Genomic DNA, 27,961 nt, shown 5'->3' on the forward strand with positions numbered 1-27,961 from the left:
AGGAACATCTCCTACCTGCGTCCTGCGGCTCACGCCGGCTATGCGGAAGGAAGGAGGTGGGCAGGATGTTTACGTCCCGCTCATCTCCGCCCCCCTGCTTCTATTGGCCGCCTGCCGTGTGACGTCGCTATGACGCCGCACGACCCGCCACCTTAATAAGGAAGCAGTTCGCCGGCCAGAGCGACGTCGCAGGGCAGGTGAGTGCATGTGAAGCTGCTACGGCAGCTATCACCATGATATCGCAGCTGCGACGGGGGCGGGGAGTATCGTGCACGGCATCGCAGCATTGGCTTGCGATGTCGTAGTGTGCAAAGGGCCCCATAAAGTACAATCTTATCCTACTCCTCAAATTGATATAGTGGAGTGTACTAATAGGAATAGATTTAGCCTGTTAGTTCCCCAACTTTATGAAAAGCAAAAATTGTTTTTGTGGGGATTTTCATAAAATGTGAGAATTTTTTTATTGTTATATACAAGGGAATGAGGGTGACAATTGAGGAGGCCGAGATACTGTACCCTGCCCTATAAATAGCTAAAAATATTTATCTCTGTATCAGTATCCAAGTAATATATCAACTTAGGCTTATTAAATTTGTTTTGGTGGAGGTGTAAAAAGATTTTTAATATCACTAAGGGCCTGTCTTTCATTGGGGTAGTTTCCATACTTGGGTGCTGCCCTTGTAAGGGGAGAAGTAATCATGTGGGGCACGACAGTGGTTAGGAGAAATTATATTTGGACCCTGGACTGGCTGACCCTGTGTGAATCATTCTGGTTGTGTATGGTCTGCTTGTGAAGAAGGAATGGGTGAGATCTTCGCTATTTGTATTTGCACATTATTGCACTGAACTTTATGTATTGTCTGTTGATAGTTTTAGAAAGAATTCTTTAAAAGTTTTCGGCATTATCTGTTTTCTGCTTGGCAGAATTTTGCTTTTCGGTTTAACCCCTTTTAACAGAACCCAAAGATCCCCATACAAAAGGAGGAATAATTAATAAACAGTCAGGTCCATAAATATTTGGACAGTGACTTGAATCTTTAAGTTTTGGCCTCTACATGCCGCTATTTTTATTTTAAATGAAACAACTGAGATGTAATTCAAGTGTAGACTTTCAGCATAATTAGAGTGTTTAAACAAAAATATCCTATGAAACATTTATGAATTGCAACTATTTTTCTACAAAGCTTTCTCATATCAAGGGCACAAACATAATTGGACAAATTTACTTTACCATTAGGGATGATCGAAAACCTCAAATATTCGGCTTCACGAATATCCGACGCATAGGTCGCCGCTATGCAAATATTCAATGTGCAATGTAAGTCTATGGGAAGTCGAAATAGTTCCAAATAGTTGTTATTCGGGTTTCTCATAGACTTACATTGTGCATCGAATATTCGCGAATAGTCGAATAGTGGCAACCTATTCGGCAAATATACACGAAGCCGAATATTTCAGGTATTCGATCATCCCTATTTACCATAAATAAAATGTTCATTTTTAATTTTTCATAGAAAATCTATTGCAGGCAATGACTGCCTAAAGTCTGGAGCCCATGGACATCACTAAATGTTGGGTTTCATCCTTTGCAATGGTATGCCGGGCATTTACTGCAGCTGGCTTCAGTTGTTGTTACTTTGCGGGTCTTTCAGCCTTAAGTTTTGTCTAAAGTATATGAAACACATGCTTGACAGGGTTCAGATCTGGTGATTGATTCGACTATTGCAGAATATTCCATTTCTTTGCCTTAAAAAACTCCTGGGTTGCTTTCACAGTATGTTTTTGGTCAGTGTCCATCTGTACTGTGAAGCACTGTCCAATCACCCTTCCTGCATTTGGTGGGATCTCAGCAGAAAGTCTTGTCCTGTACACTTCTGAATTCATCCAGCTGCTTCTATCTTCAGTCACATCATTAATAAACACTAGTGACCCAATATCATTGGAAGCCATGCATACCCTACCATCAAACTGCTTCCATCATGTTTTACAGTGGATGTCATGTGCTTTGGATCATGGGCTATTCCAAACCTTCTGCATAGTTTGTTCATCCCATCATTCTGGTAAAGGTAAATCTTCATTTCATCTATCCATAAAATGCTTTTCATAAGATAAGCTGATTTCATTAGATGCGTTTTGACAAAGTCTAATAGGGCATTTCTATTTTTATGAAAAAGGATTCTGTGATCATTCACCACTATCATCTTCCTTGAACAGCCAGGCCACTTTGGGTTCCCAAGCTCTCCAATGTGCTCATTTTGTACCCCAGAATATACCAAACTCTTGATTGGGCCAATCCTAACATTACTGCTGTCTCTCTGATAGATTTGTTCTTTTTTTCAATACAATGATGGCCTGTATTTCCTCCATTAAGTGCTCCTTTGAATGCATGTTGGGGATTCACAACAACAGCTTCCTAATTCAAATGCCACACCTGGAATCAGCTCAAGACCTTTTATTGATGATGGATTTATGAGGGAACAGCCTATGCAGCCCATTAAAGAGCTTTTTCAATACTTCTCCAATTACTTTTGGTCCCTTGAAAAATAGGAAACTACATGTTAAAGACTTGTAATTCCTAAACCCTTACTCGAATTAGGATGTGAATACCCTCAAATTAAAGCTAAGAACATGCACTTAAAAACACATTTTGATTAAATAACTGTATATTGAATATGGTTTGATAAACAGGTAAAATATCAAAATTTGTGTCACTGTCCAAATATTTCTGGACCTAACTGTAAATGGCACATGTGAAAAGATCCTATGGTACAGACTTTACTTCAAAGCTCAGGAATTTCATGTTGTGTAACTTGTGTTTACATTTTACCATGCTTGAAAAGATGGAAACATTGATAATTTATGTAATGGAAAAAGGGGAACTGTAAAGATTGGAAGACTTTAATATATTCAAGGTTAATAGAATTGTGTGGCCCTCACGTTTCTGAGTTTAAATTATTAATCTCATAGTAATACCGTAAAATCACTTGATTATATTGTTTGTATCATACTAGATTTTTTAAATATTAAAAGTATTTCTACTTTTTAATATTATTGAATACATGAAACATAAGATATGATTTAACGATTTACTGAGGCTGCAATGATTTTAAGAATATCTGTGCAAAATTATTCCAGAAATCAGCACTAATACCATTTAGTGTAAATTGAACATTTGGATTCAGATGTTGAATTTTCTTTTAAGCGGAATGGGTGAATTTTGTTAAGAATCTGTATGACCACTGCAGGTCATGCTATAAATTTACCAATGTAAAGCAATTCCTAAAGTCCACATTTACTACAAAATGTAAATCTGCTTTTAAAAGTTTCCATAAACTGAATAAGATTGTGATGATTATTTGAGGGCTTTCCGGTTGTTTCATGATCAGTTTTCTAACCTTTTTTGGCACTAGAATTTTTTTTGTAACATTTTTGCAGCATTTTTGTGGCATCTATTATGCTGGCATTTTCTGCTTTTTTTTTTTTTTTTTTAATCTATTTAACAATCAAGAGGTGCTCTTATGCGTGTCCTCTCCCCTTATGGATCCCTTGGATGATTTTAGAAGTCCAAAAAAGTTTTTGGAATTTTAAATTATGGATTTTCAGTGCTGGATCCATTTTCCTCAATCCTTTTCAGCCTTAATTTCTTCAAGCCAGACAAAATCTCATAGGGTGTGGTAGTTCTCGCAAGAACGTATTGAAACAAATACTTGCTGAGGGGTGTGACTAAGCTTTGTGGATGCACGGATTGTCTTAACTTATTACACATTTATGTTTTCTACTATATGCTCACATGTAAGACACACCTTCATTTTTTGCATGATATGCATATATATCTAATGGGTATAAAAGATCTGATCTTCATTAAATTCACTGGAGAGCTTTAGAAATCACATTTATGTATATCGTATTTTTCGGATTATAAGACACACTTTTTCTCCCAAAAATTTGGGAGAAAAATAAGCGGTGCATCTTAAAATCCAAATGTAGCTTACCAGGAGGTGAAGAATGGGTGCTGTGCTGGCTGTGGTGGGGGCTGTGTGGAGCAGGGCAGTGCGGCAAGTTAGATACTTTGTCAGCTGTGCGGGGCTGTGCTGGCTGCATGGGTGAGATGCTCTGCCGGGGGTGCAGGGCTGTGCTGGCTGTGGCGAGAGAGAGAGAAGCTCTGTCAGTGGTGCAAAACTGTGCTGGCTGCGGTGGATGAGATACTTTGTTGGCGGTGCAGAGCTCTGCTGGCTGCGGTGGATGAGATGCTCTGTCGGCGGTGCGGGACTGTGCTGGCTGCAGTGGGCGCTGTGTGGAGCAAGGAGGTGTGACTGGTGAGATGCTCTGTGGTGGTGCGATCTTCAAATAATGCCGCCAGGGGTCGGCGCGTGCTCAGATAGAGCTCTCGGATTGTCATTGAGCCGAGAGCTCAATCTGCACAGATGTCGATTCCTGGCAGCATTATTTAAAGATCGCACCGCCAACAGAGCATCTCACCCCGTCAATGCCCTGCGCCACACAGCCAGCATGGCCCCTGCCACAGCCAGTACGGCCGGCCACGTAGCAACCAGCATGGCTGACCACACAGCAGCCAGCACAGAAGCCAGCCACACAGCAGTCAGCACAGCAGCCGGCCACACAGCAGCCAGGACAGTAGCCAGTACAGCAGCCAGCACAGCAGCCAGCACAGCAGCCAGCACAGCCGGTCACACTGCGGCCAGCATTGCCTTACTCCAGCAGTGCCCCTGCCTCCTGTGAGCCCTCTCCATCACTGATGTCGCCCTCCTTATGGTAATACACCATCAGAGAATAAGATGGACCCCATATTTGTTTTTTTACCTTTTTTATCTCTATATTTGGAAGGCGTCTTATAATCCGGTGCATCTTATAAAAGAAAAAATATGGTATTTCATTCATTCTCACCAAAGAACGAATCCCAGAAACTTTTAACTGAAGTTAGAACTGCTCCGATAGTTGGGGACATGTTACGAGGGGGACCCGAGGAAGCGTGCCAAGATGGGGAATGGACAGCTTCCGCCGGTCAAGGTCCACTGTGCGGTGTAAGGGACCGCTGCTATGGTGGGTGAAGAGTGAGCAGGTTGCTGCTAGCGATCGTCTGGAATGTCACAGACGATCTATGTACACCGGTCTGCCCTAACCCGTGTGGGTTGTATGGCAGGGATCACACGGCTCGGTGTACCTGTTGCACGGGGAAGCACAGAGGTGCCCACGCACGTGTGCCAGTGGAAGTCACGAGAATATGGCATGAGGGTAGCACAGAGGTGCCCACGCACGTGTGCTTTCAATAACCAGGTGAGTCCGGTGGAGACTCGAGGAGCTCACCTGGGACAGGAACACGGCCTGTTGAAGGAGCTACTGCCGGAGCAGCAAGGCAGGGACACGGCCTGCAAACCAGGTGCTGCCTAAGCAGCAAGGGCCAAGCCCACAGAAGAGGATAATGCCTGAGCAGTGGCGTGGCAGCACGCTGCCAGACATCCAAACATAGAAGGGTCGCGCGCTGCCATGATGGCAGGAGGAGCTTTTAAGGAGGTGTAGCTCCAGCCAAGGGCGGGCGCGAGGCGGAGATGACGGACTTGACCCAATCAGGATCCACGACATCCCAGCCTGGCCAGTCAGGATTCACCACGTCACCAGCCTTGTCATCAAGCCATGTGACGTCAGTGGGCGAATCAGAATCCACCAAGCATAGCACATGCTCACCCTCCTGCCTCTGGGAAATAGAGGCGGGATCCTCGGTCTCACAATGTGTAGAGATAACGGGAGTCTAACTGCTTCCCTGAGCAGCAAACCTCTGCACATTGCGCAACCTCACAGACCTTCGAGGCTGCTGAGCAGGAGGAGCTGCGGCAGGCAAGGAATGGGAGACCGCCTCATTTCTTTCAACAGGAGTACCACTAGGTGTCACCCTTGTACTGCCTCTCTGAGGAGGTTTCTCCTGCACTCTGCGCAGTCTGGCAGACCTTCGGCGCTGCTGAGCAGGAGCGCTCGTGGCAGGCAAGGAGACTGTCTCATTCCTTGCCACAGGAGAGCCACGAGGTGTAACATTACCCCCCTGTCTAGGCCCCCCCCCCCCTGCCCGTGCTCGAAGGCCGCTATCAAACCCGGGGCGTGGATATGATCCTCCAATTCCCAGGATCTATGCTCCGGACCACGGCCGACCCACTCCACGAGGTAGTACCTCCTGCCCCGTATGACTTTTGTCTCCACAAGCTTCGCCACCTCAGAGTCGTCGGGCGGGGAGTCAGTTTGAGGCGTCAGGGACCCCGAGAACTTATTAAGTTGTACGGGTTTCAGGAGGGACACGTGAAAGGTGTTGGCTATAGCCCAGCGTGGAGGGAGCTGGAGTCGGTATGCCACCGGGTTCACCTGCTCTAGTACTTTAAACGGACCCAGGTACCTAGGGGCGAACTTGGCTGCCTGTACCCGTAGGTTAACATTCTTAGAGGACAGCCACACTAGGTCACCAGGGGCGAAGGATGGTGCAGCGCGGCGGTGCTCATCAGCCGTTGTCACCATCCGGTCTTTAGCCCTCTTAAAGGCCTCTTGGGTGTTATCCCAGATCTCCCGGGCCTCGGTCGCCCAATCCTCCACTCTAGGATCGGGTGACGTAATGGGCATCGGAACCGGGATTCTGGGATGTTGTCCGTTATTGAGCAGGAACGGAGTCTGACCAGAGGATTCATGGACCGAATTATTAATGGCAAATTCGGCCCAAGGAAGGAGGTTAGCCCAGTTGTCGTGGTGCGCGGAGATAAAATGGCGGAGGTAAGTTACCAAGGTCTGATTGGTCCTCTCTACCAGTCCATTGGTTTCGGGATGGTATGCGGAGGAGATGTTCAGCTCTATCTGCAGGAGCTTACAGAGCTCTCTCCAGAAGCGAGACGCGAACTGGGGACCCCGGTCGCTCACCACCTTGTCAGGCATGCCATGCAGCCTAAATACATGCCTAATGAATAAGGTGGCGAGAGCACGTGACTTCGGGAGTCGTGGGAGAGGCACCAAGTGGACCATTTTAGAGAAGTGATCCGTGATGACCCATACGACCTTGTGACCTGCTGACTTGGGCAGATCTCCCAGGAAGTCCATTCCCACCACTTCCCAGGGACGATCCGGCACTGGCAGTGGGTGAAGAAGACCTGCCGGTCTCTGCCGGGACGGCTTATTCTGTTCACACGACATACAGGCTCCCACATACTCCTGTATGTCCTGGGGTAGTCTCGGCCACCAATAGTGCCTAGTCACAAGGTCTCTGGTCCTTTTGACCCCAAAGTGACCCCCGACCTTGGAGGCATGGGCCCACGATAGCACCTCATTCCGTAGTTCAGGGGGAACGAGGGTCTTGCCAGGTGGCACCTGGTCCAAAGAAGTGGGAGTGACCATCCTCAAGCTGTCCGGGGGTAGTATAAGACGAGGCTCCTCCTCGTCCTCCTCCAACACAACCATACAACGTGACAAGGCATCGGCCCGTACGTTCTTCTCACCGGCCAGGTGGCGGATAATAAAGCGGAACCGGGAGAAGAACAAGGACCAACGGGCCTGCCTTGGGTTCAGGCGTTGTGCTGTCTGGAGGTATGTGAGATTTTTATGGTCGGAAAATACTTCAAATGGATGCTTCGCACCCTCCAGGAGATGCCGCCATTCCTGGAATGCTAGTTTCATCGCCAGTAACTCCCTATCCCCTATGGAGTAGTTCCTCTCGGCCGGAGAAAAGGTTTTGGAGAAAAAGAAACATGGATGCTTCCTTCCTCGTTCGTCTTTCTGGTACAGGACTGCACCAGCACCGACTGAAGAGGCGTCTACCTCTAGTAGGAAGGGTTTGGAGATGTCTGGACGATGAAGGATGGGAGCTCTGGAGAAGTAAGTTTTGAGAGTGTGAAATGCCTCTACCGTTTCCCGTGTCCATGCTTTGGGATTAGCGCCCTTGCGGGTAAGGGCAATGATGGGTGCTGCCACCATCGAGAAGTTGGGAATGAACTGGCGATAATAATTGATAAACCCCAAGAATCGCTGAATCGCTTTCAGCGAGCGGGGCTCAGGCCATTTCATCACTGTCTCCAACTTCCCTGGATCCATTGCTAACCCCTGACTGGACACGATATACCCCAGGAACGGCAAGGATTCACGTTCAAAAACGCACTTTTCTAGCTTAGCATATAACGAATGAGTGCGGAGCCTCTTAAGTACTCGGATGACATCCCTCCTATGGGTGGCAAGATCGGGGGAGAAGATAAGGATATCATCCAGGTATGCAACCACGGAAAGATACAAATCCCGGAAAACATCATTCACAAAGTCTTGAAATACGGCGGGGGCATTGCAGAGTCTGAAGGGCATTACGAGATACTCGTAGTGACCGTCCCTGGTGTTGAAGGCGGTCTTCCACTCATCGCCCTCTCGGACTCGCACTAGATTATACGCCCCGCGTTGATCCAGCTTCGTGAAGATCTTTGCCCCGCGGAATCTATCAAATAACTCCGTAATGAGGGGCAAAGGGTATTTGTTTTTGATCGTGATTGCATTTAATCCCCTGTAATCGATACAGGGGCGTAGATCCCCTTCCTTCTTTTGCACGAAGAAGAACCCCGCACCGGCCGGTGAAATAGACTTGCGAATGAACCCTTTTGCCAGGCTGTCCTGAATATATTTGGACATAGCCTCCGTCTCTGGAGCAGAGAGGGGATACACTCTGCCCCTAGGGGGCTCGGAGCCTGGCTTCAGGTCTATTCGGCAATCGTATGGCCGGTGGAGAGGAAGGGTATCTGCGGCCCTCTTGGAGAAGACGTCCCTGTAGGCCTCATAAGGTGTCGGTAAACCTGGCTCCCCTGTATTCCCTGAGGACCCAACCTAATGGTAGCGGGTGGTTCGGTAGTCACGAGGTGCTCCCTACAGGATCCTGCCCATGATGAGATCTCCCCTGTTGCCCAGTTGAGTATAGGAGCATGCTGTCTCAACCAGGGGAGGCCCAGTAGGATCTCATCCGTCCCCCCTGGAAGCACCAGGAAGGACACTTGCTCATGGTGTCCTGGTGGTACTTCCATCCTGAGAGGGATGGTGATCTGGGTGATGGGATCGACTAGTAGGGACCCGTTGACTACCCGAACCCTGAGTGGCTTGGGCAAGAGAACCAGGGGAACTGAGTATCGGGTTGCCAGGGAGGTCGAAATGAAATTGCCATCAGCGCCTGAGTCCAGGCAGGCCAGAGCAGAGAAGAGAGTAGTGCCAAACTGCAACTGGGCGCTGATAGTCAACCTAGAGGGAGAAGCAGCGTCTAGGAACCCTCCTCTGATGGAAACTAGACGCTGTCTTTTCCCGACGGTTTGGGACATCGGGTAGCTATGTGTCCCCTCTGCCCACAGGAAAAGCAGATGACACCAGGCCGAAAACCTGGGGTAGAGGAGACCGCTTTGGAAACCTCCATTGACTCCACGGAGTCGCCTACAGAGCTGGCTGGGAGACCTGTCTGGTGGAAGACGGGAGCCAGACGCTTTTTAGGCCGTGAGGACGTGGGTGCTGAAGAGACCTCGAGCCTCCGCTCCGCCTGGCGGATGTCTATGCGAGAGGCAACCACAATCAAGGACTCTAAAGTAGCAGGCACCTCACGCGTGGCCAGTGCGTCTTTGACGAACCCTGCCAGGCCCTCCCAGAACAAAGGGACAAGGACCTTATCGGGCCAGTCCAGCTCTGCGGCAAGTGTCCTAAAGTGTACGGCAAAGTCCCCGACTGAAGCGGACCCTTGCCGAAGTCGTAGGAGGCGCAGCGCGGAGTCGTGGGTGACTTGAGGCCCGAGGAACACCATTCTCATGGCCCCAAGATAAGATGCTAGGTTATTCACCACCCGATCTCCGCGCTCCCACAACGGCGTGGACCACTTCAGCGCTCTCCTTGTGAGCAGGGACTGGACGAAGGCTACCTTCGCCTTCTCGGTAGCGTAAAGAGTCGCGGACAGCTCTAAGTAGGTGGTAACTTGGTTTTTAAACCCACGGCACTCTGAGCTGTCCCCGCTAAAGCGCTCTGGAAGCACAAGGCGAGGAGACCTTCCGCCCAATAGCACAGCCTGGGTAGCCGCCTGGGTGGCGACTGTCGTCAGAGCAGTCTTGTCGGAGGAAGACTGCTCCACTGCTGCCAAACGTGATTCCAACTGCTGCACATAACGCAGCAATTGCTGCTGCTCTTCAGCCATAGCCAGACCTTTGGCGCGACCGTAATGTTACGAGGGGGACCCGGGAAAGCGTACCAAGATGGGGAATGGACAGCTTCCGCCGGTCAAGGTCCACTGTGCGGTGTAAGGGACCGCTGCTATGGTGGGTGAAGAGTGAGTGGGTTGCTGCTAGCGATCGTCTGGAATGTCACAGACGATCTATGTACACCGGTCTGCCCTAACCCGTGTGGGTTGTATGGCAGGGATCACATGGCTCGGTGTACCTGTTGCACGGGGAAGCACAGAGGTGCCCACGCACGTGTGCCAGTGGAAGTCACGAGAATATGGCACGAGGGTAGCACAGAGGTGCCCACGCACGTGTGCTTTCAATAACCAGGTGAGTCCGGTGGAGACTCGAGGAGCTCACCTGGGACAGGAACACGGCCTGTTGAAGGAACTACTGCCGGAGCAGCAAGGCAGGGACACGGCCTGCAAACCAGGTGCTGCCTAAGCAGCAAGGGCCAAGCCCACAGAAGAGGATAATGCCTGAGCAGTGGTGTGGCAGCACGCTGCCAGACATCCAAACATAGAAGGGTCGCGCGCCGCCATGATGGCAGGAGGAGCTTTTAAGGAGGTGTAGCTCCAGCCAAGGGCGGGCGCGAGGCGGAGATGACGGACTTGACCCAATCAGGATCCACGACATCCCAGCCTGGCCAGTCAGGATTCACCACGTCACCAGCCTTGTCATCAAGCCGTGTAACGTCAGTGGGCGAATTAGGATCCACCAAGCATAGCACATGCTCACCCTCCTGCCTCTGGGAAATAGAGGCGGGATCCTCGGTCTCACAATGTGTAGAGATAACGGGAGTCTCACTGCTTCCCTGAGCAGCAAACCTCTGCACATTGCGCAACCTCACAGACCTTCGAGGCTGCTGAGCAGGAGGAGCTGCGGCAGGCAAGGAATGGGAGACCGCCTCATTTCTTGCAACAGGAGTACCACTAGGTGTCACCCTTGTGCTGACTCTCTGAGGAGGTTTCTCCTGCAGTCTGGCAGACCTTCGGCGCTGCTGAGCAGGAGCGCTCGTGGCAGGCAAGGAGACTGTCTCATTCCTTGCCACAGGAGAGCCACGAGGTGTAACAGGGACACATCTTTGGGATATCCAAAAACCTAAAGGAACTGAAAAAGTGGACAGTTTCAGAGAAGAAGAAAAAAGAGTGGTAGGTGAGTCATTTTCTTACCCTCCTTCTCCTAGAAATCTTTCCCCAGTCAAGTTTTGGAGGTTAGCATGGGTATTTAAGTAAAACTATTCTGGGGCTCTATGTATGTGTGTGTGTGTATGTGTGTGTGTGTGTGTTTAATTGTATTTAAGAGTCTTTAAGTGTTTAAACAGTGTCTTGTCATGCAATCTACTGTCCAACCACAATAAGTAATACAATTCATGCAGCTATAGAAATATATAAGACATTCTAACTTATGACATTGAATATTGAAGGTGACTGACCTTACTGATAGAAACTGACAAAAAGGATTTTACCCTTCATAATGTTTGAACTCTCGTTCCTTCATAGAGGAAAGTGAATTTTGGGTTTCTGGTCTTGGGCAGGAGACTACCCTGTCTCCACCTCCTTCTTCCTCCTTAGATTTATGGTTTGCTTCCAATTAAGAACTAGAGAAGGAATGCAGATTTTAGACAAAGAAAACAGATACAATTTATCTATACTATATTTAGGTTGCATTATGGAACTAGAGATTTGTTTTTAAGTGTTTTAAAACTAGTTTAACAAAGCTAGAAATTATTTTAAGGATTTTGAAACTAGTTTTATAAAGAGACTAAAGATTTGTTTTGAAACACCATTAAATTAGTTTCATAAAGAGACTTGTTTTTAAATGTCTGGAAATTGGTCTCATAAAAGGAATACAGATTGCAAAGATAGAGATTATTCAAATGTACCTAGGATTAATTTTATAGTTCCTATGGGAATCTAAAATAGCAGGATGTGTAGCCATAGTTGTTTTGAGTGGTAAATTTAAAACAGTGATAAAATTAAAAAGGAAATTTAAGAGGTAAAATAATGCTAAGAAAAGAATAGAAACCCAACCCAGCTTACCAGCTCCAACCCCAATGCTCCATCTCTGCTTCCTCACTGAAGATAGTTTACACAGACTTATGGGTCTGGAATTCCAAACAATGTGGTTGGGGAGAGGCGAGGAAGAACACTTAAGACACTGGACTAGACTGAAAACTTGAATCTGAAATTAAGTATAAAATTCTAATTACAAGGTTGGACACTGACTGACTTCCCAGGAAAAATAAACTTACAAATGACCTGAATTGACAAGAAGGAAGCGAGGAAAGCAAAAAGAGCTGGAAAAGTTAGACATTTTGTTTCTTATCATGATCATTTATTTCATAGCTCTTCCTGTCCATAGTCAAGTGGTTAATAATTATGTTACAATATTTTTACTCTAATCATTGATATGTCTAAGTTATAGACTGACAAATGTATGAGCTGACAAAACTGTTACAATGCCTAAAGTACTACGGGTATGTTAAAATAAATAGATTATTGTTTATGCAGGTAATGGGTGATTACTTGTACCACAGCTGAGAGTACGTTAATTGAATGTAAATAATATGATGAAAAGAATTGTGTTTTAGGGATTTTGTGATGTTTCATGGTAATTGCTAAAAAAAGAAATGATGGATTAGTTTATGCTTTTGTCTTTTGCCAATGTTGTGAGTGATAGTTTGTGATGAATGAAATAAGCTTTTATTTTCATAATGTGAGAGAAGCTAAGTGTTGAAAGATTGTGAACTGGGAATATCGAATACTACAGTATATGTGTTATAAATAGAGTTGAGCGCGGTTCGCGGTTCGTGGTTCTCCAGTTCTAGGCTCGAGTGATTTTTGGGCTGTTCGAGATCGAACTAGAACTCGAGCTTTTTGCTAAAAGCTCGATAGTTCTAGAAACGTTCGAGAACAATTCTAGCAGCAAAAAGCAGGGCTTTTTACAGCTACAGTGTGCAGGAGCCATCGCTGGCAGCCTGCCACAAGCTGGTAACCAAGATAAACATCGGGTATCCAAGCAAAGCGCTTTGGTTAGTAACCCGATGTTTATCTTAGTTACGTGCAGGAAGCCCACACTTCCCGCCCAGCTCACTCCGCCCCCCCTGCCCGCGGCATGTATACATACATATCCACACACACACTCTCACTCACGCACCCCCCCCCCCCTCCCAGCTACAGTGTGCAGGAGCCATCGCTGGCAGCCTGCCACAAGCTGGTAACCAAGATAAACATCGGGTATCCAAGCAAAGCGCTTTGGTTAGTAACCCGATGTTTATCTTAGTTACGTGCAGGAAGCCCACACTTCCCGCTCAGCTCACTCCGCCCCCTCCTGCCCGCGGCATGTATACATACATATACACACACACACACTCTCACACACGCACCCCCCCCCCCCCCCGCTCGGCTTACCTGCGGTGATGAAGTCCCGCCATCCCAACCTCAGCGCTGTCACTTTCCTCCATGGCCGCCGCTTGTCACATCACTTATCGCTTCCGACCCGAGACTGACACTGGCGGTGACGTCACGGACCTCTCGCGATACTTGATGTGAAGGCGCCGGTCATTGACCTCAGTGACAGGGGCTGTCGGGAGTGCTGGAGATCAGCGCAGGTAATGTACCTCGCTGACAGCAGCACTTGTCACCCCCCTGCAGTGACCTGGGCTGACCCATTGATGTTAGCTCAGGTCACTGCATTGCTCTCCCAGCCAATGGGGAACATCCTGCTCTTCATTGACTGGGACAGTGTGGATCGTCATGGCAACCCCTTGGATTACACCAGACCTGGATTTGTTTTTCAATCTAATAAATTGGTTAAAGAGGGAATGTTTTGGGGAGTGTTTTTTCAAATAAAAATGTGTTTGTCGTCTATTTTTTTTTATTACTGACTGGGTTGGTGATGTCGGGTATCTGATAGACGCCTGACCTCACCAACCCCAGGGCTTGATGCCAGGTGACATTACAAATTTGGTATTAACCCCATATATTACCCCGTTTGCCACCACACCAGGGCGCGGGATGAGCTGGGGCGAAGCACCAGGATTGGCGCATCTAATGGATGCGCCACTTCTGGGTTCTGGGGCGGCTGCGGCCTGCTATTTTTAGGCTGGGGAGATTCCAATAACCATGGACCTCCCTAGTCTGAGAATATCAGGCCCCAGCTGTCTGCTTTACCTTGGCTGGTGATCCAATTTTGGGGGACCCCTACGTGTTTTTTTTTTAATAATTTATTTAATTTAAAATAACAGCGTGGGGTGCCCTCAGTTTTGGATTACCAGCCAAGGTGAGGTTGCCAGCTGTGGTCTGCAGGCTGCAGCCGTCTGCTTTACCCTAGCTGGCTACAAAACTAGGGGGAACCCTACGTCATTTTTTTTTCATTTTTTTGGCTAAATACAAAGCTAAGCACCCCTTAGTGCCACATGAAAGGTACCAAAGGGTGCTCCACTTTTTCTCCATTTTTTTCTCCACTTTTTCTCCACTTTTTTCTCCACTTTTTTCTCCACTTTTTTCTCCACTTTTTTCTCCTCTTATGCTCCACTTTTTCTCCACTTTTTCTCCTCTTAATCTCCACTTTTTCTCCACTTTTTCTCCACTTTTTCTCAACTTTTTCTCCACTTTTTTCTCCACTTTTTCTCCTCTTATGCTCCACTTTTTCTCCACTTTTTCTCCACTCTTTCTCCACTTTTTCTCCTCTTATGCTCCACTTTTTCTCCACTTTTTCTCCTCTTAATCTCCACTTTTTCTCCTCTTATGCTCCACTTTTTCTCCACTTTTTCTCCACTTTTTCTCCTCTTATGCTCCACTTTTTCTCCACTTTTTCTCCTCTTAATCTCCACTTTTTCTCCTCTTATGCTCCACTTTTTCTCCACTTTTTCTCCACTTTTTCTCCTCTTATGCTCCACTTTTTCTCCACTTTTTCTCCACTTTTTCTCCTCTTATGCTCCACTTTTTCTCCACTTTTTCTCCTCTTAATCTCCACTTTTTCTCCTCTTATGCTCCACTTTTTCTCCACTTTTTCTCCACTTTTTCTCCTTTTATGCTCCACTTTTTCTCCACTTTTTCTCCTCTTAATCTCCACTTTTTCTCCACTTTTTCTCTACTTTTTCTCCACTTTTTCTCCAATTTTTTCTCCACTTTTTCTCCACTTTTTTCTCCACTTTTTCTCCTCTTATGCTCCACTTTTTCTCCACTTTTTCTCCACTTTTTCTCCACTTTTTCTCCACTTTTTCCTCCACTTTTTTCTCCACTTTTTCTCCTCTTTTTCTCCTCTTTTTCTCCTCTTATGCTCCACTTTTTCTCCACTTTTTCTCCTCTTATGCTCCACTTTTTCTCCACTTTTTCTCCACTTTTTCTCCACTTTTTCTCCACTTTTTCTCCTCTTATGCTCCACTTTTTCTCCACTTTTTTCTCCACTTTTTCTCCTCTTATGCTCCACTTTTTCTCCACTTTTTCTCCACTTTTTCTCCTCTTATGCTCCACTTTTTCTCCTCTTAATCTCCACTTTTTCTCCACTTTTTCTCCACTTTTTCTCCTCTTATGCTCCACTTTTTCTCCACTTTTTCTCCTCTTAATCTCCACTTTTTCTCCACTTTTTCTCCTCTTATGCTCCACTTTTTCTCCACTTTTTTCTCCACTTTTTCTCCTCTTATGCTCCACTTTTTCTCCACTTTTTCTCCTCTTAATCTCCACTTTTTCTCCACTTTTTCTCCACTTTTTCTCCACTTTTTCTCCTCTTATGCTCCACTTTTTCTCCACTTTTTCTCCTCTTAATCTCCACTTTTTCTCCTCTTATGCTCCACTTTTTCTCCACTTTTTCTCCACTTTTTCTCCTCTTATGCTCCACTTTTTCTCCACTTTTTCTCCACTTTTTCTCCACTTTTTCTCCACTTTTTCTCCTCTTATGCTCCACTTTTTCTCCACTTTTTCTCCGTTCTTTTTCTATGGTCGGTCCACCCATTAACTCTGCCATGCATACTGTAGCTCTACACCTACTGCACATGTTACTTTATGATTGACATCTCTTTCGTACCAGAGCTGTCTAAGTCTACTCTGACCCCATATTTGTCATTACTATATTGTCCTTGTACTGTATTATGACATTTGTATCATGTGTTTCATTTCTTGCTGTGTTGCAATTTTTTTGCTGCATCCCAATTGTACCTCTACATTGTTCGAGTTTATGTTATTGTTCTCTCACTCTTATGTGATACTGATTATTGTCATTTTTCATGATTACATGCAGATAAGTCCAATCTGACGAAGGCTCAGGCCGAAACGTCATTTGTAACTTGTTTTGGACAAAAACATATATGCTTATCAAAAATTTTTTTTTCTTAATATGGACCAATAAAGAGTGATTTTGCATTACTATCCATTGTGACTTACTGACTTAGTCTGGGAGATTTAGAGTGCCGAGGTTACTCACTAATTTTATCTATTATTACCTCTGAGCACCTACATACCAGTGAGCAGAGTTTCCTCTACAGTAGTTCTCCTGATTAGGCATGCCCTTACCTCATGAGCAGGGCATTGCAGCTTTGGTAGCAACCATTACGACATGGACTCTGCTGCTGTGGACCCGGGGAGAGTGAGTGCAGATTCATTGCACCCACACTCCTCACATGAAGGGTCCGCACTCCTAGAAAATGGGGGATACGTTCCCTGAGTGTCTCCCCCACATATTCTAGACGGTCCAGAGTCGTCGTGGGACCCCTTTATTTTTTTTCTTACAATAAATTGGTGAAAGAGGAAATGTTTTGGGGACTGTTTTTTCAAATAAATTTCTTTTGTCGATTTTTTGTTTTTGTTAGTACTGACAGTTTATGATGTTGGGTATCTAATAGACGCCATGACATCACAAACTGCTGGGCTTGATCTCAGGTGACTTTACAGCTAGTATCAACCCGATTTATTACCCCGTTTGCCACTGCACCAGGGCACGGGATGAGCTGGGGTGAAGCGCCAGGATTGGCGCATCTAGTGGATGCGCCACGTCTGGGGTGCCTGCGGCCTGCTATTTTTAGGCTGTGAAGGCCCAATAACTATGGACCTTCCCACCCTGAGAATACCAGACCACAGCTGTCCGCTTTACCTTGGCTGGTGATCCAATTTGGGGGGGACCCTACTTTTATTGTGTAATTATTAATATTTATAAAATAATTATAAAAAAGAGCCTGAGGGGACCTCCACATTGGATCCCCAACCACGGTAAAGCTGCCAGCTGTGGTTTTCAGGCTACAGCCGTCTGCTTTACCCTAGCTGGCTATCAAAAATGGGGGGACCCAACGTCATTTTTTTTTTTAACTATTTTTTAAATAGAAAAAATTAATGGGCTTCCCTGTATTTTGATTGCCAACCAAGGTAACGGCAGGCAGATGGGGGTGGCAACCCATAGCTGTCTGCTTTATCTGCGCTGAGAATCAAAAATACCGCGGAGCGCTACGTCATTTTTTTAAAGATTTATTTTTACAGCACTGTGATGTCCAGCAATCAAAATACAGGGAAGCCCATTTTATTTTTAGTTATTTAAATAAATAATTAAAAAAAATATATATGGGCTCCCGCTGCATTTTTTGTATTGCTAGCTAAGGGTAATCCAAGCAGCTACTGGCTGCTAACCCCCACTGCTTGGTGTTACCTTCACTGGCAATGGAAAATCCAGGGAAGCATTTTTTATTTTTTTTGCCAAAAAACTACAAAAAAAGGACGTGAGCTTCGCCATATTTTTGTATGCTAGCCAGGTATAGCAGGCAGGTGCTGGAAGAGTTGGATACAGCGCCAGAAGATGGCGCTTCTATGAAAATGCCATTTTCTGAGGTGGCTGCAGACTGCAATTCGCAGCAGTGGGGCCCAGAAAGCTCAGGCCAACCTGTGGTGCGGATTCCAATCCCCAGCTGCCTAGTTGTACCTGGCTGGACACAAAAATGGGGCAAAGCCTACGTCATTTGTTTTCTAATTATTTCATGAAATTCATGAAATAATAAAAAAGGGCTTTATTTTTGGTTCCCAGCCGGGTACAAATAGGCAACTGGGGGTTGGGGGCAGCCGTACCTGCCTGCTGTACCTGGCTAGCATACAAAAATATGGCGAAGCCCACATAATTTTTTCAGGGGGCAAAAAACTTCTGCATACAGTCCTGGATGGAGTATGCTGAGCCTTGTAGTTCTGCAGCTGCTGTCTGTCTGTATGGAGAAGAGCAGACAGCAGCTGCAGAACTACAAGGCTCAGCATACTCCATCCAGGACTGTATGCAGAAGTTTTTTGCCCACCAAAAAAATGACGTGGGCTTCGCCATATTTTTGTATGCTAGCCAGGTACAGCTGGCAGCCACGGGCTGCCTCCAACCCCCAGTTGCCTATTTGTACCCGGCTGGGAACCAAAAATATAGGGAAGCCCGTTTTTTTTAATTATTTCACTTATTTCATGAAATAATTAAAAAACAAATGACGTGGGCTTCGCCCCATTTTTGTGTCCAGCCGGGTACAACTAGGCAGCTAAGGATTGGAATCCGCAGCACAGGTTAGCCCGAGGTTTGTGGGCGCCTCTGCTGCAGATTTCAGTCCGCAGCCGTCCCAGAAAATGGCGCTCTCATAGAAGCGCCATCATCTGGCGCTGTATCCAACTCTTCCAACAGCCCTGGAGCCGGGTGGCTTGTTGGGTAATCATGAGTTAATACTGGCTTTGTTTTACCAGCCAGTATTAAGCCAGAGATTCTTAATGTCAGGCACGTTTGACCCGGCCATTAAGAATCTCCAATAAAGGGTTAAAAAAAAGACACCACACAGAGAAAAAATACTTTAATAGAAATAAATACACAGACACATTAGAGACTCCATCTTTATTACCCCCTGTCAGCCCTCCACGATCCTGCTCTTCTGTCTTCTTTCTTTCTAGTGTAGTAGTAGTGACGATTGTAGTGAGGAAGGATGAGATTCACCAGCTCATCACTTGGGGCTGGGGAACCTCCATCCTCACTACAATGCTCACTACAATCGGGAAGCAGCGTGCAGCCTTCATTCCGTGAGTGATCACTGCTGGCTGCTAGCGGTAACGCTGACAGACGCGTTACCATAGCAACGGTGCTCTCGGAGCCGCGGTTAGCGGTGACGTCACCGCTAACTGCGTTGCTATGGCAACGGTGATCTCCGTTAATGACCGGCTGTGTCAGCCGGTCCCTAACGGAACGGGGAGTCGACCGTGTGCTAGAGCATGTCGCCGGTACACGGCGATACACATATGTGCACCGTGTACCGGAGAGATGCACTCGCAGGTCCTACATGACGTTCATAGTCATGTGACCAGTCTGTAGCCAATGAGATAATAGCCACGTGACTGGTCACATGGCTATTTTGACGTCACGATAGGTCCTGCTTCTCTGCTGGCAGTGCAGGTCACCGGGAGGATTCAGCGATCATCGGATGGAATAGCGGCAGGAGACAGAGTGCAGAAGGGATCGCGAGGACCGGTAAGTGTTATGGCAATGTTTATTAACTGTTTGTGTACATTTATAATGCATTTTTATGTGTTTGTGATTGCCTCCCATTCTAGCCTATACGTTCGAGTTCGGTTCGTCGAACGTTCGACGAACTGAACTCGAACGAGACCTCCGTTCGGCGAACCACCTCGAGCCGAACCGCGACCGGTTCGCTCATCTCTAGTTATAAAGTGTTAATAAGGTCATATATGTAGAAAAGACTTTGAGCTGTCCACCTCACCACTGCTAGGAGCTGCCGCCTCACTACCGCGAGGAGGTGCCGCCTCACCACCACACGGAGCTGCCGTCTCACTACCACGCGGAGTGCCGACCAACCTACACCCCACCTACTGTCTTCTACCCAATATCCTATAGAATGTAAGCCAGCAAGAGCTGGGTCCTCTTCCTTCTGTACTAATTTGTCTATTGTAATTTGTATATGTATTCTGTATGTAACCCCCTTCTCATGTACAGCACCATGGAATTAATGGTGCTCTATTAATAAATATTATTTATAATAATAATAATAATAATAATAATAATAATAATAATAATAATAATAATGGACAGGAGTTCATATATGGTGTCGCTCCCTTGTGTCTGAACAGTACCTGAAGAAATAACTAATTAATGCTAGACTAACAAAATTTGACTCAGCTTTAAAATGTTACTGTAAAGAAGATATACAGTGTAAAAGTTACAGAAAAAAAAGTAGGTTTGTCAGTCCAGGAGACTAGTTAAAGGGATTATGCCCCCCACCTTTTCATAGACTCCTGTAAGGAAGGAAAAAGTCACAATGGCTATGAGTGAGTATTTAGATCATCAACTGGGTAATGTGTACTTTGTTGGAAATTAATAGTACTGTTTCATATGACTTAATGTTTAACCCTAGAATGCATACCTTGGGACTCGCAGGCCTGCTAGGTTACTTGTTTTCTATTTTTTGCAAGATAAATTTAGTTAGAATTTTGAAACTCTTGGTTATTCCTCAAGTTTATAGTTGTTCATATATTTTTATGTTATAGGCATTTCGGTAAAAGAACTCTTTTTTTAGGACTACCCCATATTCACATACCTGGGCCTTTTAGGCCTGTACTTGGTTTACATGTGATCCTCAGTCTTTTGTCTGTGTTGTTGCTGGGGAAGACTTTGTCTTTATCTTTTCTTACTTTGCCTTTGAACTTTTGATGCCTACCATGATGGAGCGAAGCAGCACAAAATGCTTGCCAAGGCAAATTACGGAAGCTATGATCTGCTGTGGTATACATTTTCAGGAACATCTGGAGCCAAAAGAAAAAAAAAGAAAGCGCTGTTATATTTGTCCAGCAAAGAAGGAAAGGAAATCTGTGCGTTTCTGTACTACTTGTGGACAAAATGTCTGCAAGGAACATTCTTCCGAAAAAAAAATATTTGAAAATTGTTTAGGTAATCATTTGAAAAGGAAAGTTTTTGAAAAGAAATATTACTGCACCATGTTTACTATAACTTTTATATAAAAAACTGTTAGACAAAAAATTGTTTTATATATATACATATATATATATATATATATATATATATATATACAGTTAGGTCCAGAAATATTTGGACAGTGACACAATTTTCGCGAGTTGGGCTCTGCATGCCACCACATTGGATTTGAAATGAAATCTCTACAACAGAATTCAAGTGCAGATTGTAACGTTTAATTTGAAGGTTTGAACAAAAATATCTGATAGAAATTGTAGGAATTGTCCACATTTCTTTACAAACACTCCACATTTTAGGAGGTCAAAAGTAATTGGACAAATAAAGCAAACCCAAACAAAATATTTTTATTTTCAATATTTTGTTGCGAATCCTTTGGAGGCAATCACTGCCTTAAGTCTGGAACCCATGGACATCACCAAACGCTGGGTTTCCTCCTTCTTAATGCTTTGCCAGGCCTTTACAGCCGCAGACTTCAGGTCTTGCTTGTTTGTGGGTCTTTCCGTCTTAAGTCTGGATTTGAGCAAGTGAAATGCATGCTCAATTGGGTTAAGATCTGGTGATTGACTTGGCCATTGCAGAATGTTCCACTTTTTTGCACTCATGAACTCCTGGGTAGCTTTGGCTGTATGCTTGGGGTCAGTGTCCATCTGTACTATGAAGCGCCGTCCGATCAACTTTGCGGCATTTGGCTGAATCTGGGCTGAAGGTATATCCCGGTACACTTCAGAATTCATCCGGCTACTCTTGTCTGCTGTTATGTCATCAATAAACACAAGTGACCCAGTGCCATTGAAAGCCATGCATGCCCATGCCATCACATTGCCTCCACCATGTTTTACAGAGGATGTGGTGTGCCTTGGATCATGTGCCATTCCCTTTCTTCTCCAAACTTTTTTTTTCCCATCATTCTGGTACAGGTTGATCTTGGTCTCATCTGTCCATAGAATACTTTTTCAGAACTGAGCTGGCTTCATGAGGTTTTTTTCAGCAAATTTAACTCTGCCCTGTCTATTTTTGGAATTGATGAATGGTTTGCATCTAGATGTGAACCCTTTGTATTTACTTTCATGGAGTCTTCTCTTTACTGTTGACTTAGAGACAGATACACCTACTTCACTGAGAGTGTTCTGGACTTCAGTTCAAGTTGTGAACGGGTTCTTCTTCACCAAAGAAAGTATGCGGCGATCATCCACCACTGTTGTCATCCGTGGACGCCCAGGCCTTTTTGAGTTCCCAAGCTCACCAGTCAATTCCTTTTTTCTCAGAATGTACCCGACTGTTGATTTTGCTACTCCAAGCATGTCTGCTATCTCTCTGATGGATTTTTTCTTTTTTTTCAGCCTCAGGATGTTCTGCTTCACCTCAATAGAGAGTTCCTTAGACCGCATGTTGTCTGGTCACAGCAACAGCTTCCAAATGCAAAACCACACACCTGTAATCAACCCCAGACCATTTAACTACTTCATTGATTACAGGTTAACGAGGGAGACGCCTTCAGAGTTAATTGCAGCCCTTAGAGTCCCTTGTCCAATTACTTTTGGTCCCTTCAAAAAGAGGAGGCTATGCATTACAGAGCTATGATTCCTAAACCCTTTCTCCGATTTGGAAGTGAAAACTCTCATATTGCAGCTGGGAGTGTGCACTTTCAGCCCATATTATATATATAATTGTATTTCTAAACATGTTTTTGTAAACAGCTAAAATAACAAAACTTGTGTCACTGTCCAAATATTTCTGGACCTAACTGTATATATATATATATATATATATATATATATATATATATATATATATATATATATATATATATATATATGTTGCAGTATATAAAGAATTATATAGAATGCATATATTGGGCGTTTTAGGCCGGTGTAATTACTTTTTTTGTGTCATGCACATAATTATAATGTTTTGAAATATTCACATCTCAAACTTTGAAAAGTATTTCTATTTGAGTTACTCCATGTTATTTGCACACAGGCCTAAAAGGCACCAGGTATGTGAAAGTGTAGATTTTTATGGTTGTGCGTTCTAGGGTTAATACAGTGATTCATTTTTGTGATGGTATTGCACCATTTTTGTCTGGGTTGGGTTATTCCAAATTAGATAGTTTCTGAATAATTTATTAGTAAATTATATTAATGCATTGAATAATTCTTCTGATGATAAGAACAAATCACCATAAAGTTTGATCTGATCTGAATTATAAATATGTATATAGATAGTTGATTCCCATCTCTGCATATGTTGTATACTCTTAAATACTGTATATTGAACACAGCTACATCATTATTGCTGAGTTCAAAAGAGGGGACATAGGAATGGGCAAAAACATAAATTGGGAAAGAAGAGGAGGATGTGTCTATAAATAATTTGAACATTTTCTGATTATGATAATGGTTGTTTGCTACTAATGAAATTGAGATGAGAACTTGAGAATGTAGTTGAAACTCAATTGATAATGCAGATTCTGAGCTTTTCGTAGGTGGCTCCGGTACCATAATAAGAGTCCATGGACAGGATATGCAGTGACCCCTTGATACATGAACCACTCTTCATCCTATTCAGTGCAGGAGGTGGAGCTGAAGGCACTTGTAGTGTGTACAATGGAAGAAGATCCTATAAAGCATATTTTCAGAGTGACTTTTAAAGTTTGCAGGATGCTGTCTTCAGATTTAATAGCAGATACAGTTAGGTCCAGAAATATTTGGACAGTGACACAATTTTTGCGAGTTGGGCTCTGCATGCCACCACATTGGATTTGAAATGAAACCTCTACAACAGAATTCAAGTCCAGATTGTAACGTTTAATTTGAAAGTTTGAACAAAAATATCTGATAGAAATTGTAGGAATTGTACACATTTCTTTACAAACACTCCACATTTTAGGAGGTCAAAAGTAATTGGACAAATAAAAAAAACCCAAACAAAATATTTTTTATTTCAATATTTTGTTGCGAATCCTTTGGAGGCAATCACTGCCTTAAGTCTGGAACCCATGGACATCACCAAACGCTGGGTTTCCTCCTTCTTAATGCTTTGCCAGGCCTTTACAGCTGCAGCCTTCAGGTCTTGCTTGTTTGTGGGTCTTTCCGTCTTAAGTCTGCATTTGAGCAAGTGAAATGCATGCTCAATTGGGTTAAGATCTGGTGATTGACTTGGCCATTGCAGAATGTTCCACTTTTTTGCACTCATGAACTCCTGGGTAGCTTTGGCTGTATGCTTGGGGTCATTGTCCATCTGTACTATGAAGCGCCGTCCTATCAACTTTGCGGCATTTGGCTGAATCTGGGCTGAAAGTATATCACGGTACACTTCAGAATTCATCCGGCTACTCTTGTCTGCTGTTATGTCATTAATAAACACAAGTGACCCAGTGCCATTGAAAGCCATGCATGCCCATGCCATCACGTTGCCTCCACCATGTTTTACAGAGGATGTGGTGTGCCTTGGATCATGTGCCGTTCCCTTTCTTCTCCAAACTTTTTTCTTCCCATCATTCTGGTACAGGTTGATCTTGGTCTCATCTGTCCATGGAGTCTTCTCTTTACTGGTGACTTAGAGACAGATACACCTACTTCACTGAGAGTGTTCTGGACTTCAGTTGATGTTGTGAATGGGTTCTTCTTCACCAAAGAAAGTATGCGGTGATCATCCACCACTGTTGTCATCTGTGGACGCCCAGGCCTTTTTGAGTTCCCAAGCTCACCAGTCAATTCCTTTTTTCTCAGAATGTACCCAACTGTTGATTTTGCTACTCCAAGCATGTCTGCTATCTCTCTGATGGATTTTTTCTTTTTTTTCAGCCTCAGGATGTTCTGCTTCACCTCAATTGAGAGTTCCTTAGACCGCATGTTGTCTGGTCACAGCAACAGCTTCCAAATGCAAAACCACACACCTGTAATCAACCCCAGACCTTTTAACTACTTCATTGATTACAGGTTAATGAGGGAGATGCCTTCAGAGTTAATTGCAGCCCTTAGAGTCCCTTGTCCAATTACTTTTGGTCCCTTGAAAAAGAGGAGGCTATGCATTACAGAGCTATGATTCCTAAACCCTTTCTCCGATTTGGATGTGAAAACTCTCATATTGCAGCTGGGAGTGTGCACTTTAAGCCCATATTATATATATAATTGTATTTCTGAACATGTTTTTGTAAACAGCTAAAATAACAAAACTTGTGTCACTGTCCAAATATTTCTGGACCTAACTGTATCTGCTGACAGAGTCCCCCTAAAACTGGTTAGCACCAGGCCAATGGTTTTTTCTTTAATCTCACTTTATTAACAACATCATCATATCAAACACAGCTGACATTCTTAATACTACATTTACATGGTGCATGAGCAATAAAATCATATGGAACAGTTACGTAACAGCTATATTTATCGTTGCACCTAAAACATAACAGTATTGTCATCCATACACCTTATCATTTATATAAACAACTAGTTTTTATGTTGAAAATCCTATCATAAAACCAAAATAATAAAGAACAACAACAACAGCAGCTATATTGCATTACAATGCCTCAATTTACCGCTGGATAGCATTCTGCACCCTAACATCCAGAGGGGACACCCAGCACTGTTGCGGCCTCCCCTAGGCTTCCGTAAGTGTATCAGGAGAGGAGTTCCACAAACCCCAAATTTTGTTGAATTTTTCTGCACACCACCTGTTATGATACACCACCCGTTCATAAGGTATAGTTGCATTAACTAATTTAACACAGGATCATAGGGTGGGATCCGAACCTCCCATCCATCTTAGGGCTATTAATTTCCTAGCCATAAATAAGGCATCCCTAAGAAATATTTTCATATAGTGATTCCTTGACTCCTCTTCCACTACTCGAAACAGACACACCAGGGGTTTGCAGAAAACAGGGATCGACACAACAGATGTAAACAGGGAAGTCACTCCCTCCCAGAATGAGAGTATGGTTGGGCAGCTCCATATCATGTGTGTAAAATTTGCCCCAAAAAGATGACATTGTGGCATTCCGATGTACGAAAGCAGCCCATATTGAACAAGCGAGTAGAAGTGAGATATGCCTGATGGATAATGTAGCATTTAATTAATCTATTATTAACAGATGGGTACACTGTAGTTGGACATTACAGTATTTCCTCCCACTCCTCTCCCTGTAGAGAAGGAATCAGAAGTCTCCATCTATTCTTGGCCGACAAGGGAACCGACTCCACCCCCACCGACAATAAATAAGTATATATGGCTGATATCAATCTCCGAGGTCCCTGTGATTTCAAGATACCTATAATAGGAAGTGATGATATTGGTCCGCTAGCCCCGATTTTTTTTGCATATGAGACTGAATTTCTGTATGAACCTGGAGGTATCTAAAGAATTGGGATCTTGGGATGTCATACTCAGTCTGCATTTGTTCAAAAGATTTAAAGATATTGGTTCCCGGGGTAAAAAGATCTCCCAACTTGAGAGCATTGTGTGTGGCCCAAAAATGCACCAATGGATGATCCTCTAGAGTGGAAAAGTGACCGTTCCCCCACAGTAGGAGTTCCGCCACCCCCCCTTCGAAATGCACCACCCTCTTGGCCATAAAAATCTCACCAAGTTGAGAATAGGCAACTGCCTCAGCATCCTCGGTATATCCAACTCCAGGAAACGCAGCAAAAATCGTTCCCAACTGCATGTGCCATGTGACTTTCAGAGTTTGGCAGCTGACAATTAGGCATCCTGGCACCTAGTGCCTTAAGCTATCCTGCCAGGTAGTACAAAAAGAACTCTGGTAGAACCTCCCCCCAATCTCCTAGATCTCTGCAAAATGGATAGCCGAAGCTTGGGCCTGGATTTCCCCCATATGAAGGAGGATGTGAGTGAATTCAGTGATGAGAAGAAAGATTTGGGCACCAGTACCGCACTGTGTTGTAAAGTATAACTGAGTTTTTGAAGCAATATAATTTTAATTAGATTAATCTTGCCAACCACAGAAAGAGGTAGTTTACGACACAGGTTATATTTAATTTTAGTATGTTCCAATAGTAGTGATATACTCTTTTGAAGGTCCAGTGTATGGTCCTTCTGTACAGTATGTGTATGCCTAGGTACTTAAAACTGGTTACAACAGGCAAAGGCGCCGCATCCTCCAATGACATTACAATGGCATCAGAGCCAACTTGTCCCAGTTAATATGCAAACCAAAACACTCTCCAAATTTATCTATGGTGTCTATAACCACTGGCAGGGTTCCCCGTACCTTGTCCACAAAGATAACCATGTCATCCGCATACAATCCTATTTTATCGATACGATCAGCTATAGTAATTCCAATGATAGATGGGTGGAAATGGATTCTAATTGCCAGAGCTTCGATGACAAGCGCAAACAGGGCCTAGGACAATGGGCATCCCTGCCGTGTGCCTCACCCCAAGGAGAAGGGTGCGGATAAAACATTATTGACTATAATATTGTATGCAAGAGAATCAGAGTACAGGGCATGACACTATGCTGATACTCGCAGTAGTTTGAGCCAAATATCATTAGCATATTGCCCCTGATGCTCTTGCATCGGATGATATACGCTAATATGACCCCCACTTCATATAGAAATATATATAGTGATAGCTTGTGCAAAAAAAGACTAATCTATCCTTTAAAAATATGTAATGCTGTATTTTATGTTCCAGTTAAGAAAGAAAGCATTACTGTTCTCCTGCACTATGGCCAGCTCACCAACACTGTAGCAGGATCTCAAACAGGCATGAAGAAAAAAAGGGGAAATGTTAGAGTTAGGAAGTGGTTAATCTTTTCAGGCCTGCCAAAGTATCATAGGG

Source organism: Anomaloglossus baeobatrachus, chromosome 2, assembly GCF_048569485.1.
Source record: "Anomaloglossus baeobatrachus isolate aAnoBae1 chromosome 2, aAnoBae1.hap1, whole genome shotgun sequence".
NCBI classification, from domain to species: Eukaryota; Metazoa; Chordata; class Amphibia; order Anura; family Aromobatidae; genus Anomaloglossus; species Anomaloglossus baeobatrachus.